Source organism: Eublepharis macularius, chromosome 9 (assembly GCF_028583425.1).
Source record: "Eublepharis macularius isolate TG4126 chromosome 9, MPM_Emac_v1.0, whole genome shotgun sequence".
Taxonomy (NCBI): Eukaryota; Metazoa; Chordata; class Lepidosauria; order Squamata; family Eublepharidae; genus Eublepharis; species Eublepharis macularius.
The window spans coordinates 27,834,396-27,857,005 of NC_072798.1; the positions used below are offsets into that span (position 1 = coordinate 27,834,396).

General features: G+C 42.6%; 1 protein-coding gene across 5 annotated transcripts in view; it reads left to right on the plus strand.

Annotated features, from left to right (window-relative positions):
- Positions 1-6,540: 6,540 nt before the first annotated feature.
- Positions 6,541-22,610, plus strand: part of LOC129335668 (cystine/glutamate transporter-like) — a 45,431-nt gene continuing 29,361 nt past the window's right edge. Inside the window, exons 1-2 of one of the 5 annotated variants that reach the window (XM_054988411.1) lie at positions 6,541-6,583; positions 21,571-21,657. The gene's annotated coding sequence lies outside the window, so the exon portion shown is untranslated. Of the gene's footprint in view, positions 6,584-7,041; positions 7,285-9,397; positions 9,420-9,472; positions 9,495-9,903; positions 9,943-21,570; positions 21,658-22,610 lie in introns of those variants that run through there. The other 4 variants (XM_054988410.1, XM_054988413.1, XM_054988414.1 and 1 more) reach the window with 4 other exon arrangements.

The following is a 22,610-nucleotide window of genomic DNA, read 5'->3' on the forward strand; positions in this document are numbered from 1 at the left end:
TCCTCACAAATTTCATGGGCAACCCCATACAGAATGCATTGTAGGTGTCTAATCTAAAAGTTACCAAGGTATGAGCAGCAAAGACTGTTTTTGTCCTTCCCAGGAATGAGCTCAGCAAGTAAATCAACCCAGACTGGTAAAACACATTGTGGTCATATCTGCTCTTTGAGTTTGGGAGCAGCTCTGGGACCCGAAGAACCCCCAAGCTGCAAACTTGATCTTTCCAGGAAAACATAATATCATCGAAATCCTCTGCTAACCAGTTGACTGGATCACCTATCATCATAATCTCTGTCTTGTCCGACATCAGAAAATAACAAATAATGCTTTATTTACATGTCAGAAAATATTATTCACCTTGAACTAGTGGAATTTCACAGTGCTGACATGTCGCATTGTAAGTAACCAGTGGTAAAGAAATGTTCCCTAGATGCCCCCCGCAGTGATCGATCATATTAATCTCTGTTGCATGTAATATGACCACCTTTATTTTAATGTGCATAACTGCTGGTGGCATTATTAGTCTGCCAGCAATTTAATCCTCTATTAAGCCCAATTAGTATTAGTGGCCTCCTGGGGCAATACATTCCATAGTCTGTGTGTCATGCCGGTTCCATGCCCACGCTGTGTGGTGCAGTATTTACATTTCTTTATTTGCTCTAACTTAAGTGTATCTGCCGTTAATGATAACAATTATGCTCACAAACAAAAGCAATAATGAAGTCTCAAAGTCCGGTGTGGGGGAATCTCAAAATAAATACAGGGGAGAGGTAAAACAGAACTCTCCTTCTGGGAATGCTAACAAAGCAACCCGTGGTGCAGTTGTTGTTTCACCTCCCAAAGCAGAATCCCCAAGCGTGGCACAAGATGTTCTGTGTCTTGGTTCTTCCCTGAGAGATAAAATCCAGAGCTTGCTTCAGACTGATAGAACTTGGGCTGGCCCAATGTAAATTAGTAATCGAATCAAATAATGAAATTTAAGGTCACTTTTCACAGAGAATATGAGCCCCTCCTTGATGGTAAGCCCATGCATACTCAGCCAGCTGGTGGGGGAAAAGACCCAGGGAAACAGGCCCGGCAGGCAAGAAGCCTCCCAGGCCAGTGTGCAGTAGACGTGCTCATGCCCGGTACGTGAGAACACTAAAATGTTAAGTGCTGGGCCTCCCCCCTTTCATTGGTAGAGTAAAGAGAACTGTCAGCCCTAGTGTAATTCAATCCAGCCAGTAGGATGAGACATCTAATAAGCAATGTATCAGGACTAGGAGAAGTTCTATACAACTGTATAATAATAGCATTAGATGACACAGAGCACAGATACAATGCAGGAAAATGGTATTACAGCAGAAGAAAACAATGTAATGACAACTGGGCAATATGTGCAGCAAACAGATAATACACCCTATACGTGATGGTACAGTCCACAGTCCCTTTCCCTTTATAATGTGCCTTCCTGAACCATTCTGTTATAGTATATCCCTTTTATAGAACAGCCTTTTAAACCACTTCATTTACATAGTTTGTGGAATGATATGTGATAGCCCTCCTGAACTCCTCAGGCAGTCCTGAAGTAATATTAACCACAGTTTTTATCAGTTGCTTCTTTTTCTTCTCTTTCTCCCTCTCTTTCCATATCTCCCCAGTACAGCCCTCTTTCTTTCTGCAGGTTGGACAAGTCCTGGCAGCCATGACAGATTCTGCTCAGCCTAACTCTCCATTTCCCGCTTAGTACTGGACAAGTTTCAAAACAACTATATAATCACACTGATTATTTCCATACTGCACAGGAGTAGGGTCAAGCAAAAAAAATGGCTACTTGAAGAATTAGAGGGGAAAGTGTCATTAAAAAGTGAAAATATATTGAAATGTTGGAATCAAAAAGACCGTTTCAGATCTTATACTTGTACTTCCATTGTGGATACACATGCACTGCTAAGGAGACAGAGTACAGTGGAATATAAGACCACACCGAAAGTAAGTCTATGTAAAACCTTTAGGAGAACTCATTCGCAGCTACGGAGTGGGATGTCATCAATATGCAGATGACACCCAACTCTATATTTTGCTATCCAGGTTCCCACAGGATGCAGTAGAAATCTTAGATTGCTGCCTGACAGCCGTGGTGAATGGCTGAAAAATAACAAATTGAAATTGAACCCAGACAAGACTGAAGCGATGCTTGTTGGGAAGGCAGAGATCTTGAAAGACATTGTACTCCCCACTTTTGATAGAGTTCGTCTGACCCTTGCAGATTCGGTTAAGAGCCTAGGGGTTATACTGGATCCAGCGCTACTACTAGAAAAACAAGTTAAGGCAGCCGCAAAAAATGCTTACTACAACCTCACTCGAGCCTGGAAGATGGCCTCTTACTTCGACACAGCCAACCTGGCCACCTGGATCCATGCTATGGTAACATAAAAACTTGACTATTGTAATGCACTATACATTGGTCTCCCATCTAAGTTAACTAGGAGGCTCCAATTGGTGCAAAATGCTGTGGCTCGACTGTTAGCAGGAGCATGAACATCACTCCCATCCTACAGTCACTCCATTGGCTACCTATCAGTTACCGTGCTCAGTTCAAGGTATTGGTTATTACATACAAAGCTGTATTGTCGAAGGCTTTCACGGCCGGAGAACGATGGTTGTTGTGGGTTTTCCGGGCTGTATAGCCGTGGTCTTGGCATTGTAGTTCCTGACGTTTCGCCAGCAGCTGTGGCTGGCATCTTCAGAGGTGTAGCACCAAAAGACAGAGATCTCTCAGTGTCACAGTGTGGAAAAGATGTTGGCAGGTCATTTATATCTACTCAGGAGGGGTGGGGTTGAGCTGAGTCATCCTGTAAGAGTTTCCCAGGGTGTGGAATGCTAATGGCGGGAGGCTTCACTGTATCACTGAGGAGGTTCTCAGTTTACATCGGGACCACAAAGCGTAGCATCCAGACAAGAATAAAAGAACATGAAAGACACTGCAGACTTGGACAACCTGAAAAATCAGCAGTGGCTGAACATAGCCTAACTCAAACAGGGTACAGTATTTTATTCCAGGACACCAAAATACTGGACAACACTTCCAACTACTTTGTCAGACTGCACAAGGAAGCCATTGAAATTAACAGGAAAGAAGAAACCTTAAGAATGAACAGAGCATGGTTTCCAGTTCTGAAAAACACCAGGCTAACAAAACACTCTATACCCAACAATAGCCCTGCAGAGAAGATTAGCACATCAAGCACCAATCCATATGCAAAAGAACCTCCTCAGGATACTGAGAAGCCTCCCGCCATTAGCATTCCACACCCTGGGAAACTCTTACAGGATGACTCAGCTCAACCCCACCCCTCCTGAGGAGATATAAATGACCTGCCAACATCTTTTCCACACTGTGACACTGAGAGATCTCTGTCTTTTGGTGCTACACCTCTGAAGATGCCAGCCACAGCTGCTGGCGAAACGTCAGGAACTACAATGCCAAGACCACGGCAATACAGCCCGGAAAACCCACAACAACCAACATACAAAGCTCTTCATGGCCTTGGCCCAGCATACCTATGAGATCGTCTCACTCCATCCTTATGTCCCTCCACAGCAGCTTCGATCATCTGAACAGGGGCTCTTGTAGGGGCCGGCCTACACATGGGTGAAATCAACAGTAGCCCACACATGGGCTTTCTCTGTGGTGGCCCCCACCCTATGGAACGGTCTGCCTGAGGAGGTCAGGAGAGCCCCCACTCTCCTGACTTTCTGCAAATGATGCAAAACCGAATTATTCAGAAAGGCTTTTTACTCGGATCGGAGGGAAGTATTATAGGGAGGGGTCTCAAACGCTTCACTAATGAGTTAGGGACCATAGACTTCACTGCTACGCTGCCTTGCATATTATTTGTTGCTCAAATATGTACTCTTATACTACCTGTACTTCATATCTATCTAATGTCAGTCCTAGAACTGATTATGTTCTGCTTCAGCAATTCTTCAACTCTGTATTGAATCCTTACTAATGCTACGTCTTTGTAAAATCCTATGACATTGTTGCGGAAATGTTCTTAACACTATATAGAAATGTCCTTGATACTGTATGGAAATGTTCCCGATACTGATTGTACTAATCTCACATTACATAATCCGCCTTGAGTCTCAGTGAGAAAGGCAGACTATAAATGACATAAATAAATAAAAAATAATAAATAAATAAGTCACTTGAGCATCCCCATGTAAGATGTCTTGGATAGAGAGACTCTTGAGTTTCCCCCCTCTAGGTACCTGATGGGGAGTAGTGGATCTGTTGCCTTGTAAGAGTCCTCTCGGCTTCTACATGTGCCCTACCTGCTATAAAAATGTCCTAAAACTCCATTGCCCTCTCATCAAAAGGGAAGAGCCTGTGTAAACATGGGTCTAAAACTTCTTATAACTCAGATTGGATTGTGGGAAATGATTCGTAGCCTGGGTAAAACAGATCTCTGCTTATATACAGAGGGTAAAACAATTGAGCTGTGAGTTTTGATTTCGGCTTCCAAATGATATATATACACTCTAGTGATTCAGAGATGAAAAATAGGGCCATGCCCTTATGCCAAGCATACCAAGCCCTGCCCCCCCACTCAGGGTTTCCATATGCCTGCAGGGGCAGGAGATCTATCCCCCCCTCCAGTTCCTGTTGCCACCAGTACTCCAGCAGCCAGTGAGAGAAATAAACATTAAAAATTGCCATCTGGCACCAGTGTTACATCACTTACAAGAAAAATCAGGGATCCGAGAATCGGAACCATCCCATGTGAACCCGAAGAGTCAGAGAGGGTGGTCATGTTGCCTTGGGTCCTCTCACACAATCAGAAAATGGATAGCTGTTTGTCAAAACATCAACACAAAGTGAAGTTTTTTTTAACGCAGAGGGTAAAAGGCACATTCAATTTGAAGCTATGTTTTTAATGTTGACTAAAATGTTCTTGTTTTTCAGTTCTTGTATGAACCTCTCTTGTGGACTTGGGACAGTGACCTTCTGACTTCACGCTGGGTTTCTTGGGAAGCATTTTCCAGGATGAGATGGCCAACACTTTCGTTCTTTAAACAGAGTTTAACTGAAAAGACCTTTTACATTTGAACACAGAAATTCAGAGAGATGTGTTGATTTTCTCTCAGCTCATGTCCTGGATGGCTGGAACTTTGTTTGCCTTTTGGTAATGGAGCTGAACCTCTTCCAGAGATCTAGTTTGCAAAATTTAATAATGTGTATCAGCTTAGCTCCCCAACCACTCCAAATGGAACTCAAATCAGTGGACTCAGCTAGCCACAGTGGTTTATTTCTTCCTTCTTTTTACATACTCAGAGCCAAATTCCACATGATAATGGAATTCTGTGACTGAATAGCCAGTTCGCACATTACAAACTCTTCATGCCATGCCAGGTAGGGCCTGGAGATCTGGAATCACAATCAGATGCTTCACTAATGAGTTAGGGACTGTAGACTTCACCACTATGTTGCCTTACATATTATCTGTTGCTTTAAATATGTACTCCTATGTACTACCTGTGCTTTATGTTTGCTTTATGTTGCCTAATGTCAGTCGTAGAAGTGATTATGTTCTGTTTCAGTATTTTCTTCTACTTTGTATTGGATTCTTGCTAATGCTGTCTTTTAAACTTGTTTACCCTATGGCATTGTTTATGGAAATGTCCTTGATACTATATTGAAATGTACTTGATACTGATTGTAATAATCTCATACGGTGTACTCCGCCTTGAGTCTCAGTGAGAAAGGTGGACTATAAATGACATAAATAAACAAATAAATAGTTTTCCAAACTATAGAGGTCACTCACTATCCATGGGGAAAATAACTGCTTTGGATGGTGGACTCTGTGGCATTATACACGGCTGAGGTCCCTCCCCTCCCCAAACTCTGTCCTCTTCAGGCTCCACTCCCAAATCTCCAGGAATTTCCCAATGTGGAGTTGGCAACTGTACTGCCATAGGTCTCTTCAGTCAGATCTGTGCTAGAATTTCTGTGCATAAAACACCGTTCCTAGAGTGTGGGTTTTCCATAATCTGAATAATCTGTTTCCATAATTTGAATTATCCTTTGGGGCTGCTTTAACCACTAGGAGGGATCAGGCAGGGAAATCAATTTTGGACTGAAGAAATAGAGCAAAGGAAAGCGTTAAACCTCCCCTTCCCCAGTGACACCGTCCCAGTCTGTATCAGCCCCTCCCCCCTGTTTTCTTTTAGGAGCCAAAGAAGACAAGGGACAAGAATAGGAGGAGACATTTTAATGCCCCCTTAACAGGTTCTGGAATCACCAACTCTGGGTAACCTGGTAGCCAGGTGGACTAGCGCTGTAATTAGTAAGGAGATGATGTTGAGCACCTCAGGCTCCCGGTTTGAGTCCTGCTCTGTCTGACATTGGTGACATTGAAGAGGGGGCTTAGCCCTGCTTGTCAGAGAAGGGAAGTAATGAACTCTGACCTAGCCTGGTTGTGTGAGAAAACAACCCTATCAGATAGATAATCACCTCCTTTCCCCCATCACACTAAGACCCATCCTGGCACACTAGACGTTCCCCTTTAGAAGCTGGCAGCAGTTGGAAGACCAGGTTTGCTTATTCTGAGTTCTATTTATAATTCAGTTAATTTAGGTCATTCCTAACTAACTCTCTTATTATCCAGATAGAGGAGAGCTAGAGGAATTGAAGAACAGTGCAAGAGGGTTAGGCAAGCTGTCCCCTGATGTCCCTTCCAACTTGGCAGCTCTTAGTATAGCCTCTGTTTTTATTGAGAACCTATTTTTCTGGAAACTTTTCTCGAAAATATTTTGTCTTTCCTTCAAAATGTATATAAGATGTTAGTCAAATATCCCTTCTTGCATGAGGTGAGAATAGAAGCTTAAAAAAAAAAACCTTCCAAGCATGATAGCAAGGTCATCCAGCAATTTATTGGCAACTTAAAAACAACAACAACCCTCCCCCCACAGAATTACACAGGAAGTATTCTAAGCCCATGTCCCTGGCACCATTCAGCACACCCCATTGCTTCTTGCTAAGTAATTTCGTTGCTCTTTGCCTCCATTTCATCATCTATCAGTCAAACAAGAAAATCCTTCACAAAGCTTTACTGGTTAATATTTCCGTAGCGCTCTGAAGAGAGAATGTTCTCTATGCAGAACAGGAAAAAATCTGTTTGTGTCAGAGATGATGGCATTAAAGAATTTAATGAGCTTTTAAAAATCAAGTAGGGGGAAATGGAAGGATATTGTAGGATGTTTTAATCTGATGCTTTGGTGGTGGCCTGGAATCAGGTAAGTCACATTTGTTTCCCCCCATCTCCCCCTTTCCTTGGGGCTTTGGGTTTCTTTTCCTCCAAAAAGTAAGATATAAATATACAACTAATGATGGTGTGACAAGGAGAGCCAGGTTCAGATTCCCACACAGCAAGGATCCTGATTGATGGCTTTGGGCTGAGTTACTGTGTCTCTAACTGGTCTTCCACCCATGCAATCCGCCTGCAGTGTGGTGAATCCCTATAGACTTACCATATTTTTTGCCATTTTTTCGAAGGACCTTATGCCTAGTCCACATATGTAGAGAGTACCACATCTCATGCCCCTCTTTGCATGCAAGCTAGAAGGAGCAGCAGGATGATGAGGAAAGACCACTGAGCAAAAGAGAGGGTACCTCCCTGGCTCTAACTTGTGGCATTCTGTACTATGGTGGACCTCCTGGTAGGCAGCTTGTGTTGGCCTGCTGCCCACTGCCCTGTTCTTGGCCTTGGCGAAATCATAAATCTGACTCCTTTTCTTGTCATGTGACAGTGACACCACAACTTAATGGGTCCCTTGGCGCCACCTGGGGCTGGCCAGCTGAAGACCCGCTGCTCTAACTAATATACATCCCAGAGTTTGGAACGGCCTATAGTAGAACAGATAAAAGCTCCGTTCAGTTTGACATCTTAGCTGGAGTCCATACAGTTTCTTGCGTGGGCAGAAGGGAGCTCTGCTCATGTCTGCTGATGTAGATATGCTCCTACTGGGTAATTTCCACTTTGTTAAAGATGTCATGCTTAATTACTTACCCTTGGTTTCAGCAATAGTTTCATCTCTGTGTTCGGATTTATGTTTGTTTTCATTCTGCAGTCCATACCCTATTGTATTTATTCATTGTATATCTTAGCTATTGATTATATTGACTTGCTCTGTGTAATCCACCTTGGGTCTCAGTGAGAAAGGCAGACTATAAAACAAACTACTAGGAAAGTCTCCCTTTTCTGCTGATTCCCCTGTTAAGCTGCAGCACCCCCTCCCCCCCCGCCCATTCCTTCCAACTTTCTGGAGCAGTTTTTAATGTAGTGAGAAAATCCCACGAGGAGAAGTTTCTTGGGATCCCACCTTCTGCCTTCCACAGTAGCCAGTTTCCTTGGGAAAACTCTGAGCAGAATGGAAATAGCCGCACTCTGATGCTGGGTCTTAGGATTTAGGGCCAAACTACAAGTGACGAATGACACTTGAACGGCACGTGTATTCCTCCCTGGCCGTTTCCAGATGGCTTACCTGAAGCCGCTCCATGCCACAATGTTGTGGATCGTGCCGGGGAAAACATTTCGTGTTTTCCCCGGCACGATCCACAACATTGCGGCATGGAGCGGCTTCAGGTAAGCCATCTGGAAACGGCACCTGTTCACTTGCCCTCCACTTGCTCTCCACTCAATCCACTTGCCCTTCAAGTGTCATTCGTCACTTGTAGCTTGGCCCTTAGCTATCTGCCTCTGAACACAGAGGCTGCCTTTCATTATCATGGCTAATATTCACAGATTGATCACTCTCCTTCTCCATGGACTTACCCAGTCCATTCTCAAACTATCAGTCATGGGCCGCCACCACCTCTTGACAGTTTGGTGTAGTGGTTAAGAATGGCAGGACTCTAATCTGGAGAACCGGGTTTGATTCCCCACTCCTCCACTTGAAGCCAACTGCATGACCTTGGGTCAGTCTCAGCTCTTCCAGACCTCTCTCAGCTCTATCCACCTCACAGGGTGATTGTTGTGGGGATAATAATAACATACTTTGTAAACCACTCTGCGTGGGTGTTAAGTTGTCCTGAAGGGCGGTATATAAATTGAATGTTATTGTTATTGCTGTTATTATATATTTCATATATACTGGATGAAGCAGTGCTTTCAGAATTGTTATAGGCAAAAATAAAAAATAATAATGTTGAGCTCTTGGATTATTAAATCAATAAAATATCTGTCAATAGGGTTGCTGACTGCTTGAGAAAAATGCCCTGTCCCTTTAAGAGAAACTGTGAGCCAAGCTACAAGTGACGAATGACACTTGAACGGCAAGTGAACAGACTCAAGTGTATTCCTCTCTGTTCACTTGAGCTCCACTTGCTCTCCACATGATCAACTGGAGCACAAGTGAACAGGGAGGAATACGTGAGTCTGTTCACTTGCCGTTCAAGTGTCATTCGTCAGTTGTAGCTTGGTCCTTAGTGGCATGTTATGAACCAGGTGATGTTATTTACAACCATGCCCTGGAGCAAATTCAGCTGCCCATTTCCACGCATTAAGCCTCTGTTAAAGAGACAGGCCATTTTTCTCCTGACCTGAAGTCCTGTCTGTAGAGGAGAAGTGCAATGATTCTGCATTTGCTTGTTTAAGGTCTCCTGATCTGCCTTCTGTTCAGATGCAATGAGGTGTATGTAGTTGAGCTTCAAATAGCAACAATCTGGGAAGCGCCTAAAATTATAGTAAATAATATTTCAGAGGGTTAAAAAAGAAAATGTGCTTTCTCAGCCACAACTTGTGCTTTTGGCTTATTTTGCAATAAATGGATAACAGCTGAATAGCTGGGAGGCCAGCAGCAGTGAGGCACCCGGTTGAGATCTGTCCAGAGGAGGAGTTGTGGTTTGAATGAGAAATTAAGGCCAGTGCCTTACAGCTGGAGAGTAACGATAGTGTAAGTATTGCTTTGGAGCTGGGTCTGCTGTGAGAGGTGAGTGGTTTGCAGAGACTTGGAGACTCTTAAAGAGGTTACCTTAAGGTTGCTAACTGCCTAGAGAGAAAAAAGTCCTTTTGTCCACCTGAAGTTTAATAAGAAGTTATTTACTAGGTAATGTTAGTTACTTCTATGCTATGAAAAGCTTCAGCTGCTTATTCCCATACTTTATTGTACAAGACATTTTTCTCTAGGCCTGTAGGCAACTCTGCTTCAGGTACAAAGCAATATAGGAAGCCACTGAGCTAGAATTTAGAAGAAAGGTTGGAGAAATGCTGGCATTGGCCTTTACTGGCAGCTTGATTGGTCGTCCTCCTTAGCAGGTGATCATACTTTGCTCTGAAATGATCAGGTATTAAAGAGACTGGGCAGGATGGTTGTTTCAGGTTAGTTGGTATCTAGCCAGGAAAGTAGTTTATCAAAATGCATTCTCATATATAGTGCTAAGTATTCAACTCAATGCCAGCTTCCTTGGGAGTAAACTCCACTGTGCTCAGTTGAATTTATTCTTGAGTGAACATGTTTAAGATTGGAATACATGAACATGAATGTTTTTAAACACATCATCCATACATGTTGATAATGCAAACTAGTAAACTAGAAAGCGCGATTTTGAAACCAAATGAGTGTTTTAGTCAATGTAGATTTGCTTTGCTTTACAGAGGTGGGAAATGTGAAAGGAATTTAAGCATTAAGCATTTATGAAAACAGCCAGAGAGTAGGATCACTGCAGTTTCCACAATGTACAGCAGCATCCTGTGTATTATGAGTTTTTAAATTTCTTTTATTTATATCTTGACTTTCTTCCCAATGGAGACTCAAAGTGGCTTACAGTGTTCTCTCCGTTTTATCCTTACAACAACTCTGTAAGGTAGGCTAGGCTGGGCGTGTATCCTGTATGGAACTGAGAGTGAAACCGATACTCAACTCTAGAGTGTCAGAATGAAAGGGAGATTATAGTAAACACGATCAAGATAGAGCAAGTCACGTTCTTCTTTTCAAAGGGTGAGTTGCTACTCTGTTTGAAGAGAACAGTGTGGCAATGGACCAAGGGGAAAATGGATGTTACATCATTCTCAAAGGTTTCTTTCCTTTCCCCAGAGAGTACATGGGATTAAACAAACAGTCTTAGAATTTTTCTTATCTGTGTTAAAAGAGGCTTCTGGGGCAAAATATATTCTGTGATGATAAATATGGTGGTAGGACTAACACACGAAAGCTGGTGAGGGCACAGGTGTTGCTTGCCTTGTCTGATGGAAAGCCCCAAATGGACTCTTCTGGCACCTTAAAGACCAATAGATTTATTATGACATACAGTTTTATGGACTGGAGCCCACTTCATCAGATGCATGAAACTGGACCTCAGTTGGTGTGCGTGTGCGCACACACACAATTTATTTATTTAAAACATTTTAATGCAACATTTCCACCCCAATAGGATCTGCAAGGCAGCAAACAGGAAAACATTGAAATATTAAAACAACATTTAAAATACTATATAAAATAATCCAATAAAAACATATAAACACACAATACCAAAGCCAGGGAGGAAGGGAGGCCAGTAACAGTATGACAAATAAAACAAAATAGTCTTCACTTGCTGGCAGAAGACAACAATAGAGGGGGCCAAACAAATCTCCCTGGGGAGGGAATGGCAAAGTTTTGGTGCCATGACTGAGAAGGCCCTTTCTTGGGTTGCCCTCCAGCCTCACATGGCCAGGGCACTCAAAGCAGGGCCTCAGAAATTTATTAGAGTGGATGGGTGTTCGTATGGGAGACAGAGCTTTGTAATGTGTGGAATTGCTCTGTAACGTGTGGAAGCACTAGGGATGTCCTGTCCCTTTACTAGAGGCTTAAGGGGCAGTTGAAGCTTTTCACAGCATGAAGGTAAATAACACTACCTGGTAAATAACATCCCATTACACCTCTATTAAAGGGAAGGGCAATTTTCTCTCCAGGGTGGTTGGTAACTCTAAGAACTTGAAAATTCCTGGGTGAATAAGGTGTCACTCTTGAGTGGGCATCTTTTAAAAAAGATGGATGCTGCATGCATTTAACAATTTTAGGGTAGGCAAAAGTCAACTGCTGAACCTTTTCCTAGCATGGAGACAGAAAATGGCTGATCTCTCATGGTTGCATTAAAAAAACGGTTTCCCCCTCCATGTATGTCTTCCTGTTTCTCTCAGGGCCAAGCTACAAGTGACAAATGACACTTGAACGGCAAGTGGATCGCGTGGAGTGCAAGTGGAGGGCAAGTGAACAGGGAGAAATACACTTGCCGTTCAAGTGTCATTTGTCACTTGAAGCTTGGCCCATAGTGTACAATTATTTCTTTCTGCCTCCCATGCTTCCTGGATCTTTCTGTAAAGTAGCACAAAGATGCAGGGCTGGCTGATCCTTGAAGTGACCCCCACCTTGCCAGGATGTGGAGCCACCAGCATTTGGGTCCTGGCTGGGCTTGTGAATGAACTGGTGCTACCATGTTGGTATTATATATAAGGCTGCCCCAGTTCCTGCTGTTGGAATCACAACTTTTTGAAAACGCTGGTCCATGCGTGATTCAGCGTTTACAGTAGGAGCACTCATCATATAAGGATGTCAACTCTGGCCTGGGGGAAATACTTGGAGATTTGGGGGTGGTGCCTGTGGAGGGGGAATCTGGGGAGGGATTTCACCTAGAATCTATGGTATACCATAGAGTTTGCTCTCTGAAGTTGCCATTTTCTCTAGGGGAACTGTAATGGAAGTAATTGACAAATCGAAGAGGGATATGGAAGGTTAACTATGATGAATCTTTGACATCTGTGCTCTTTGAGGAAGAAGCTTGGAAACGGACCTTACAAGGATCTGGACCGTCCGTTAGAGTATGCAGTCACAGAACCAACTACGTGTACCTATGATTATAGGTCTTTTCGATTTGTGACACTCACAGTGTCTGGAATTACCATTATACTGTACCTGTATTGTACCTGTATGCAAGGCGAATTGAGTTCTATATGAGAAATAGTGTCATAGGATGCCATAAAAGCAATTGCACTTTAATAACATCAATGATAGCACTTTGAGCACGGGACACTTTAATGAATTGTTTTTAGAACGCATAGGATGCCTGTATAATTGAGGTCGAGGGAGGTTGCAATATATGGTGTAGTATTTGGTTGTGATAAGAGAAACAAAGGAAATATAAATTGTTCATTACATCCCTTATCCTGTATAAATAAATTTGTGAAACAATACTTAATTAATATATCCTTTATTAAAAAATTGTGGAGACATTAATATCACACGGGAGATTCTCTGTTGTAACACTTACCCAGAGTTTGGCAACCCTAGCATTATAGTGGGGTTTTCACACAAGCTAAGTTAACTACAGTTTAGGGCCTCAGATTATGAGGGGCCTCCAAAAACAACAAAAATCACTAAAAATGAATGAATTGCCAATTTTTTTGACAATACTATGGGGCCTCTGAAACACATCTTAGGGCCTCAGCATGTCTTATCCAATCTTGATATGAATTCACATCTCTCCATTACATTTTTATCCTGAACGGTATGTTTTGTTCTCCCCTCCTCCCTTTTATCTTTATGACAACAGCATGAGGTAGGTTAGGTTGTGTCACCCAGCAAGCTTCATGGCTGAGAAGAGATTTGAAGCTGGATCTTCCTAGTCTTAGACTAGCACACTAACCATTATATTACACTGGCTTACATGCATGTGCAGACGGGGAAGTAACAGTAGCAATGGCATGCCTTGTCAGCGGTAACCCCCTCCCCCTTGGTTTAACAGAAGCGTGCATTCATAATTCTCTTTAGCTATCTGTGAGGCTGGACTCTAAATATCAATTCTTGTTCTGTTTGGGGATGCTCAAACACCTTGTGGTCCAGCCACCAGTCCTGATTAGGAAGCCGATTTTTTAACTCACTGTTAGTCAACCCATTGATGGCTATTGGGTAGGTTGCTTCACTGTATTCCTTTCTTACCGTACAGTATAGCACAAGCAGCTTTGCATGCATGTGCAATCTCACAGAACCCTATGAAGTTCTACTTCCCCCCTTCCTTGCTGCTCCACTAGGCAGGCAATTCACAGATCATATACATTACTAACATTAGTCATACATAAATGCTGTATTTATAAGCAATCCTGTGATGTTTATTTAAATGGGTCTTGGAACACGAATGGCTGCTGATCCGTTTGGATAAACCATGTTTTCATGCATGCACTATTGAATAAAAACCCAATGCACACTGTCTGGTTGGCATTTTAGTTGTTCAATGCTAGCAATTGGCTCATAACTGATTGCCATAGTCTACCACAGTGTTTCAACTGTCAAACATGTTCACTGCCAAATTTACAGCATCTCTAGTTGGTAATTTCAAGCTGCCTTGACTCCAGTAGAACCCTCTATATTGGCGATTTCCATCCAGACCACAAGACAACTGTTCAATAGTCTCTGAATAATTTTCTACCTCTGGCTACTATTTACCTATCTTCCTAAGTGCCAAGTATTGAAATGTATGGAAATGCAACACAGAGAATATAATTATTGTGGGTATTTCCAAAAGTTAATAAAATTGAGTTTATTTGCAAATTTGGAACAATGGATTCCCCAGGGTTGAATTGGGACATAGGATTTTTCTCGCATTACAATTGATAATTTTCTTCATCTTGCACCCATGCTCTAATAAGCTAATTACAACAAGTATTATAGCTAGCTTCCTGACGCTCTAATTTACAATGCCCCTCCAACCATCTGCCTGGATGATAAGGGCTCCTTCCTTTTTCCACTCCTCATATCTGATGAAGGGAGCTCTAACTCTCAAAAGCTCATGCCCTGGAAATGTAGTTGGTCTTTTAAGGTGCTATTGGACCCGAATCTTGCATCTCCTCTCGATACATTTCAAGAATGTGTAGAATTGGGAAGAGAGAGAATCGCTGGTCCACATCTTGTGGTTAGGACATTGCTCAGCAGCGGAGTGTATTCTTGGCATGCATTAGGTCTCCAGTTCAGTCCCTGGCACTTTCAGATAAAAATCTCAAGTGCCAGAGCTGAGAAAAGCCCCTTCTTCACATCTTGGAGAGCCATATGGCAGCTTCATACATACCCTCGTGCTCTGGGTTTGTTAAAAGGAACGTGGGAAATAATCTTACGTGAGAAACCCAAGAAGAACCCAGCTGGATCAGAAAAGGAGTCCATTTTGTCTGTCTTCTTCCCAGCATTGGCCAGCCAGATGCTTTCAGGAAGCCCATGAGAAGGACATGAAGGAACAAACCTTCTCCTGATGTTTGTCCCCTAGCAACTGATATTCAGTGCTAAGCTGCTGCAGAACACAGAGGGTTCATTTAGCTATCACGATTAACAGTCTCTGGTACAGCTACAGCACAACTCTAAGCAGAGTTACACCCTCCTAACTCCATTGAAGTCAAAGGACTTATAAGGGTGTAACTCTGTTTAGGATCGCACTGATGGATTTGCCTAAACCCTTTTAAAAGCCCTCTAAGCAGGAGCGCCACTGCGGAATATTCCCATCTCACATGGGAACATTTGGCAGCGGTGTTTATTGGAGCTGAATGGGTTAAAGAAGCCACAATTTCTGGGAATGCTGTTGTTTGATAAAATATCCGAACCCCCACAGGGGATGTTTAGGCTTATTTTTGTTTTCTTCTGCACAGCTAAAAAAACAGTTGAAGAATGAGACAAAAGCATCTCATTTTGTCCTCGAGGCTATTCCTACAAGGTCACTTTTTGAGCGCTACCAACAAAGAGGAGGGTCGTGAGGTTCATAAGCAAAAGGGCAGCAGTTTCAAAACATCTGGATCATACATTGTGGCTCTTACAGTGCAGTCCTAAGCATAGCTGTACCCTTTAAAGTCAATAAGCTTAGAAGGAATAATTCTGCCTAGGAGCGCACTCTTAGTTTTATTACAGTGTCCATCTTTAGCATGAAAGCAAGACAGCAATTTTTGAAGACTTGCTTGAATTCCATTGGCTGACCATGATTTCCAGTAAGAGCTCAAGCTAGAGAACAGGACTCTTGGATTCAAAAGTTCCTCTGAGCTCAGCAGCTTCTTCCTAGAGGGAGAAAGCAGGTTCCTGCAGCACAAAGCTGTAGTAACTAAATAACCCAGTCAAAAGTGCTGGTAATTACCTAAACAGCTTAGGTCTAGAATACTTAAGGAACACTTCTACCTTTGTCAATCTGTCCAGGATCTGAGACTGGCTGATGGTATTCTGTTTTGAGTGCTTGCAAGAATAGAGGTAAGGAGAATGGGTATATGGGATAAGGCTTTTTCACCCATGCTCCCCAGACAATAGACTGTCCTCTCCCAAGTATCTGAGGTGTCTAAAGAAGGGAGCTCTGAGTAGAGATGGACATGAACCTAAATACGACCCCAAAAAACCCACAAACCAGTCCGGTTTGGGGTTCGTTAACCAGGGTTCGTGGAAGCTCCTTTTCACGGAACTTCCACGAACTGTATACTGGTTCGTTGGGTCGTATTTACAGGGGCAGTTTAAATGGCCACTTCCCCAGGGAAATGGCCATTTAAACTGTCCCTTTAAGGGACTTGCAAAGGCAGGTCCCTTAGTTTAAAGCTGGGATCCCCCCCATCAGCAGGGATCTCCCCCTGCCACCTGCCAGCTGATAGTTTAACAGGACCTGCCGGTGGCAGGTCCCTTTAAACTGCCCAAACCCCAGCCCCCCTATCCCCCTACCCCCCTGCCCCCAGCAGCGGCCATTTGAGGGGCAAGAAGGCCATTTTCAGCCTCTTCTGCCACCCTGTGGGCCCCCAGAGCAGCAAAAGAGGCCAAAAATGGCCTTCCTGCCCCTCCTGGGAGGAAAGGAAGAACGCCACGCTGCAGGGGAAGGTAAGTGTGGGGCTGGGGCTGGGAGCTAGGAGGTAGGGGGTAGGGGGGCTGGGGTTTGGGTAGTTTAAAGGGCTCTGCCACTGGCAGGTCCCTTTAAACTATCAGCTGGCAGGCGGTGAGGGAGGGATCCCCCCTCTGCCGCCTGCCAGCTGATAGTTTAAAGTGACCTGCCGCTTGCGAGGCAAGAACGGGCCCTTTAAACTGTTAAATGCCCCTTTCCCTGCCGCTGTTAAGGATGGAAAGGGGCATTTAAACCCCACAAACCATGAACTGGTTCATAACTGGTCCAGTTTCATGGTTCGTGCAACCCACGAACCATGAACCTCCTGGTTCATGTTTTTTTTGTTCCATGCCTATCTCTATCTCTGAGTCTCAAAAGCTTATAAAAATCTTGTTGGTCTCAAAGATGCCACTGGACTAAAATCCTGCTGTTTTTACACTGCTACCCACCTAAAACTCTCCCCAAGAGTTCTCACCCACCACCCAAAAGAATATGCAGATTATTTTGTTCCAAAGAACATTTTAACTCTCTGAATCCATGCTATTTTAAATCTGTAATGTTGGTTTTATTGGCCATTGTTGATTTTATCCTCAGTGGTTGTTTTCCTGGCTCAAGTTTTAACTTCCTTCTATTAAGGTGTTATTCTGCTCTTTGTTAGTTCTCATTTTATCTTGGTTTTAATTCCATGTTGTAAGCCTCTGTGTATATTAGTTTCTAACTGAAAGGCAGGATGCAAATCTTCCAAATAAATAAATAAATCTTGCGGGGAGATTCATGAACTGGGCAAGATCTTCTCATCGCAGACCTTTCTTTTGTTCTTTCTTAAGGAATATGGAGTAAAGGGGACACAGGGCATAGGCAAGTCAGTGAGGGGAGTGCAGGATATATGATGCAAGATTAGGGTTGCCAAGTTCCAGATGGTAGCTGGAACTCACCTGGAATTTCAAATGTCCTTCAGATGAACAGAGATCAGGTCCTCTGGAGAAAATGGCAGCTTCGGAGAGCAGAATCTGTGGCCTCATATTCTGGTGGAGCCCCTAGCTCACCCCAGGCTCCACCCCCCCCCCCAACCATCAGGAATTTCCCAGCTTGGAGTTAATAATCCTACTATCTTCATACCCCAGCTCTACCGTGGAAGCTCACTGGGTGACTTTGGTCCAATCACACACTCAGCCTGATTTATCTCTAAAGAGTTGTTGTGAGGATAAAATGTAGGAGGCATGAGCTCCTTGGAGGCCAGCCACATAAAAATATATAGAAAAAATAAATAAATCCTAAATAATTAATAAAGCAACTTGACCTAGATAGCCTAGGTGAGCCTGATCTCAGAAACTAAGCAGTCAGATCTCAGAAGTTAAGCAGTGTTGGTCTTGGTTAGTAATTGGGTAGGAGACCTCCAATGAAGACCAGAGTTGCAGAGTCAGGAAATGGCAAACCACCTCTGTTAAATCTTGCCATGAAAACCCCACCAGAGGTCATCATAAATCTGCCGTGACTTGAGGGCACTCTCTACCACCAATCAATAAAGCAGCAAATATTTTCAGCTGGGGAAACAATACACTGGGGGGGGGAGTGGAGAATTAACCCCCTTTTTATTATTATCTGCTCAATGATGAAACTTTCAAAACACAGATGACAGCTGATCTTGCAGAGTATTTTAATATTAACCAAAGACTGAACTGCAAATACTCATGCTATTGAATGGGAAACTTGTAAATCCTTTATCAGAGAGAGGATTATTGCATATGCATCTCATAAGAAGGAGCTTAGAGAAAGGGAAGAAATGAACATGAAAAATACATTGAAATATTAGTTAATTCAGTTTGCTACATCTCCCAATCCAGATCTCTATCAAGAGTTGAATAAGGTTAAATATGAGTTAAATAATATATTGTCAATGAAAGCAGAATAAGCTTTGATGTACCTGCACTAGTCATATGAGGAAAGAAAAGAGCAAGCTGGCAGATCATTGGCCCATCATTAGGAACATATAACACCTATATTACGCCAGCTGCATTGGCTACCAGTTGAGTACCGGGTCCGGTTCAAGGTTTTGGTGCTGACCTATAAAGCCCTATGCGGACTGGGTCCAGCATATCTGCGGGACCGCCTCTCCCTAGATATACCCCAGAGGACACTTCGTTCTACACACAAAAAACTTTTGGTGGTCCCCGGTCCTAGCAAGGCTTGCCTGGCCTCGACCAGAGCCAGGGCCTTTTTGGTTCTGGCACCGGCCTGGTGGAACTCTCTGTCTGATGAAACCAGGGCCTGGCGGGATTTATTATCCTTCTGCTGGGCCTGTAAGACAGAGATGTTCTACCAGGCATATGGTGGAGGCTAGGCTGGGCCCCCGCCGGCCATACTTGACTTGATTTGAAAAGATCTGCCCATATGGATATATGGGCCATGTCTGAAATGAAGTAACTCTTCCATCGCCATTTGAGAAGTTTTTATTGTATGTAGTGTTTTAAATTTTATTGTAATGTTTTATCTGCTTTTATGTGTTTTTATGTAAATTAAAATGTTGTGCTCCGCCCTGAGCCTGCTTGGTGGGGAGGGCGGACTAAAAAATCTATAATAGTAATAGTAATTATTATTTAAGGCAGCAAAAGAACAAGAATTATATTCCTATGATTGAGGATGAGGAGAATGTAATGCATACCACCTCTATTGAAATAAATTTGCAGTTTCAAAAGTTTTACCCTAAATTGTATAGTAAGGGCAAAGAACCATCAAGAGAAGACTTGGAGACATTCTTCTCTCAGCTTGATCTTCCATATTTAGATGTGGCTCAGCAACAGCTACTCACTGAGCCCTTGCATATGGATGAAATTAAGGCTGTGATGATAAATATGAGCACTGGTAAATCTCCAGGACCAGATGGGTTTCCTATTGAATGGTATAAAACCTTTGCAGATCATTTAATTCCAAAATTATATCAGTTGTACTATGAGATTTTTGAATCTGGTGTATTGCCAGCAGCACTGCAGGATATTACTGTCATTTCAAAGCCAGGCAAAGACCACACTCAATGTGCAAATGTTCGACCTATTTCTTTGATGAATGTGGCCGCTAAGATAATAACTGCCATTCTTGCTAACAGACTTTAAAAGGTTATTAGAACTTTGGCCCATGTAGACCAGGTAGGATTCCTACAAAGTAGGCAAGGATCTGATAATCTTAGAGCGGAACTACAAGTGACAAAAGGCACAGATTGGACACTTGTCAGCTTCCCTCAAGTTTTGATGGGAAATGTAGGCAGCTTGGCGGAATGTTGGACAAGTGACAGTTGAAAAGTCCATTGGACAGCAGTCAGAGAGCCAAGCTGCAAGACCAGGATGCCTACATTTCTCATCAAAACTTGCGGGAAGCTGACAAGTGTCCAATCTGTGCCTTTTGTCACTTGTAGTTCCGTAAACTGGTTGCTTATCTGCTTACATTAAATAGAAAGAGGTCTGATTAAGTTGCTATTCTTTTACTTGATGCTGAAAAAGCATTTGACAAAATTTTGTTAAAGCAATGTGATAAGGCTTTAAGCCATATACCTGTTGCTACTATGGATTTTAAGTTGTGACTTATTCAGCAAAAATAATGTTTAGGGTATACCGGTCACCACAATGTCTTTTTACTAAAGGTTTAAGTATAGTGTCTAACTGTTGGCAGTGTAATTCACAAAATGCATCCTTTAAGCATTTTCTTTGGATATATTTAGTCATTTAGCCCTTCTGGGAGGAAGTTATTAGTCATATTAATTTTGTGTTAAGAAACTCACATTTTTTAGGATGTTAATATATTATTAAACTACTTGCCTGTCTCTTGGAATCTAACCTATGGCCAATGGAAATGGACTCTGCCTTTACAGTTGCTAAAAGACTTATACTTCAACATAGGAAAGGCAAAAACCCACTTCCAGTAAATCACTGTAAACTTATCAACATTTGAATGTATGGACTTATTTTTAGTTATTTTGAAAAATTTTTATAGACACCTGTGTATAGATTTGCCAATAGTATTTTTGTAGTGAGTGCAGTTTTTATTTTTTAATCTTCTGTTTGCTTTTTTAAAAATTCTGTTTTGCACCAATAAAATAATATTTTTTAAAAAATGTAAGTTCAGAAGCAGACCTTAAGTTCCTTGCAAAAGAGGCTTAGTTCCATCAACTTTGCAGATAAGCTGTGGACTTTGCTTTGATGGCTTGGATGGTTGAATAGGATTTAAATGAGACCTGGGATAGTCCACGGAGAGTGATCTCCATGGAAGCTGCAATTCAGCGGGTTTACTTAATGTAAATATAATACAAGAAATGAGTGTGGACCATGGGGGTGGAGATCAGAAGGGGCTCCCTTATACATGTTACAGATCCCTTGGGTAACTTTCTCATACAGAAGCCCTAGAACGTTTCCTGAAGGGGTATTGCTTACTCTTCAGGAACGCCTGAAGGATTAGGGATCCTCTCTAGGATCTCTGGTGAGTTTCTGAGGAACTCCAGGGTTACCAGGAACACATTTGAAAACCATTGCTTTAGACAAATTACTGCTTGTGCGCTTGTGCTTGCTTACCCTTTTGTTATCCAGCAGCTCCGTAATCCTACTTATCTGCCACAACTAAAGCTCTCACATTCCTTCCTTGCTTTTTTGGAGAAGTCCAGCTTTCTCTTCAGCTTCCTCACTCTTTTTGAAGAAGAATTTTGTAAGTTTGATTCTATCCACTTTTTCCAACAGATATCGGTCAAATGAGAAGGCATTCCCTGCATCAGACTGTGGGGTCAACAAAACTCTTTCGAACCACAGAATACGTTTAACTTCAGGGTAAGTTCCCCCAAATTTACAAGCTATTATTATGTTTGGAAGAAGTCTGACATCATTAGCTCTTTATAGGAAAAGAAAAGGCAGGATGTTAGCCTTTCGTATGGCATCAAGTCTGATGAATAGATGCAGAAGATTGAAGCAAAACAAAGGTTTTTTGGGTACCGTACACACTCACATATTTGTTGTGGCATAAGTTTTCCTGTGCCAGAGCTCACTTGGACAATGGCATGAAGCAAATAGCGACAATGACAGGTATCGGATGAAATTGACTTTGACCTGTGAACACACAATAAAGCAAGGCAAGGCAAAGCAAGGCAAGGCAAGGCATTATTGGCCTCTGCCACCATCCAGAGGTCCATTGGGAGGTTGCCTCTGGAGGTGTGTGGGGGAGACCAGCCTGACCACAGTCACTGGCCCAAAGAAGGAGCAGGCAGAGGCTCCTCCCTGCCAGAAAGAACACTGTGTTCAAAGGAGAGTTGCCCAAGTACTATAGACGTGACTCTGGTCCCTGTCTCACTAGTCCAAAGTCCAAAGTCTGTAAGAGTCATTCTTTTTTGGGGGGGCAGGGTTACATTGAATTTAAATTGTTGTTTGTCAGATCATTTGATCGAAAGCCAGAGTATAAATCTTTACACTCTAGTAATAGTAAGTTTCAGGTGAGAAGAGGGAACAGAGTTAAAGGTTGTTAATATTGTTACTTCTCTTTCCAATACATAATAGTACATATAATTGTTTTGTGCATGTTTTGTAACTTTTGTATATATAAAATATAACTTAAAATAATAATAATATAATTTTAAATAATAATCTAGTATAATATAATATAAATGTCCCAGCGGTTAAGTAGTTTGGCTGCGAATCTGCACTGTTCTGGTTCGAATCCCACTACTGCCGTGAGCTCAGTAGGAGGCCTTGGGTAAGCCAGTCCTCTCAGCCCCAGCTCCCCAGCTGTA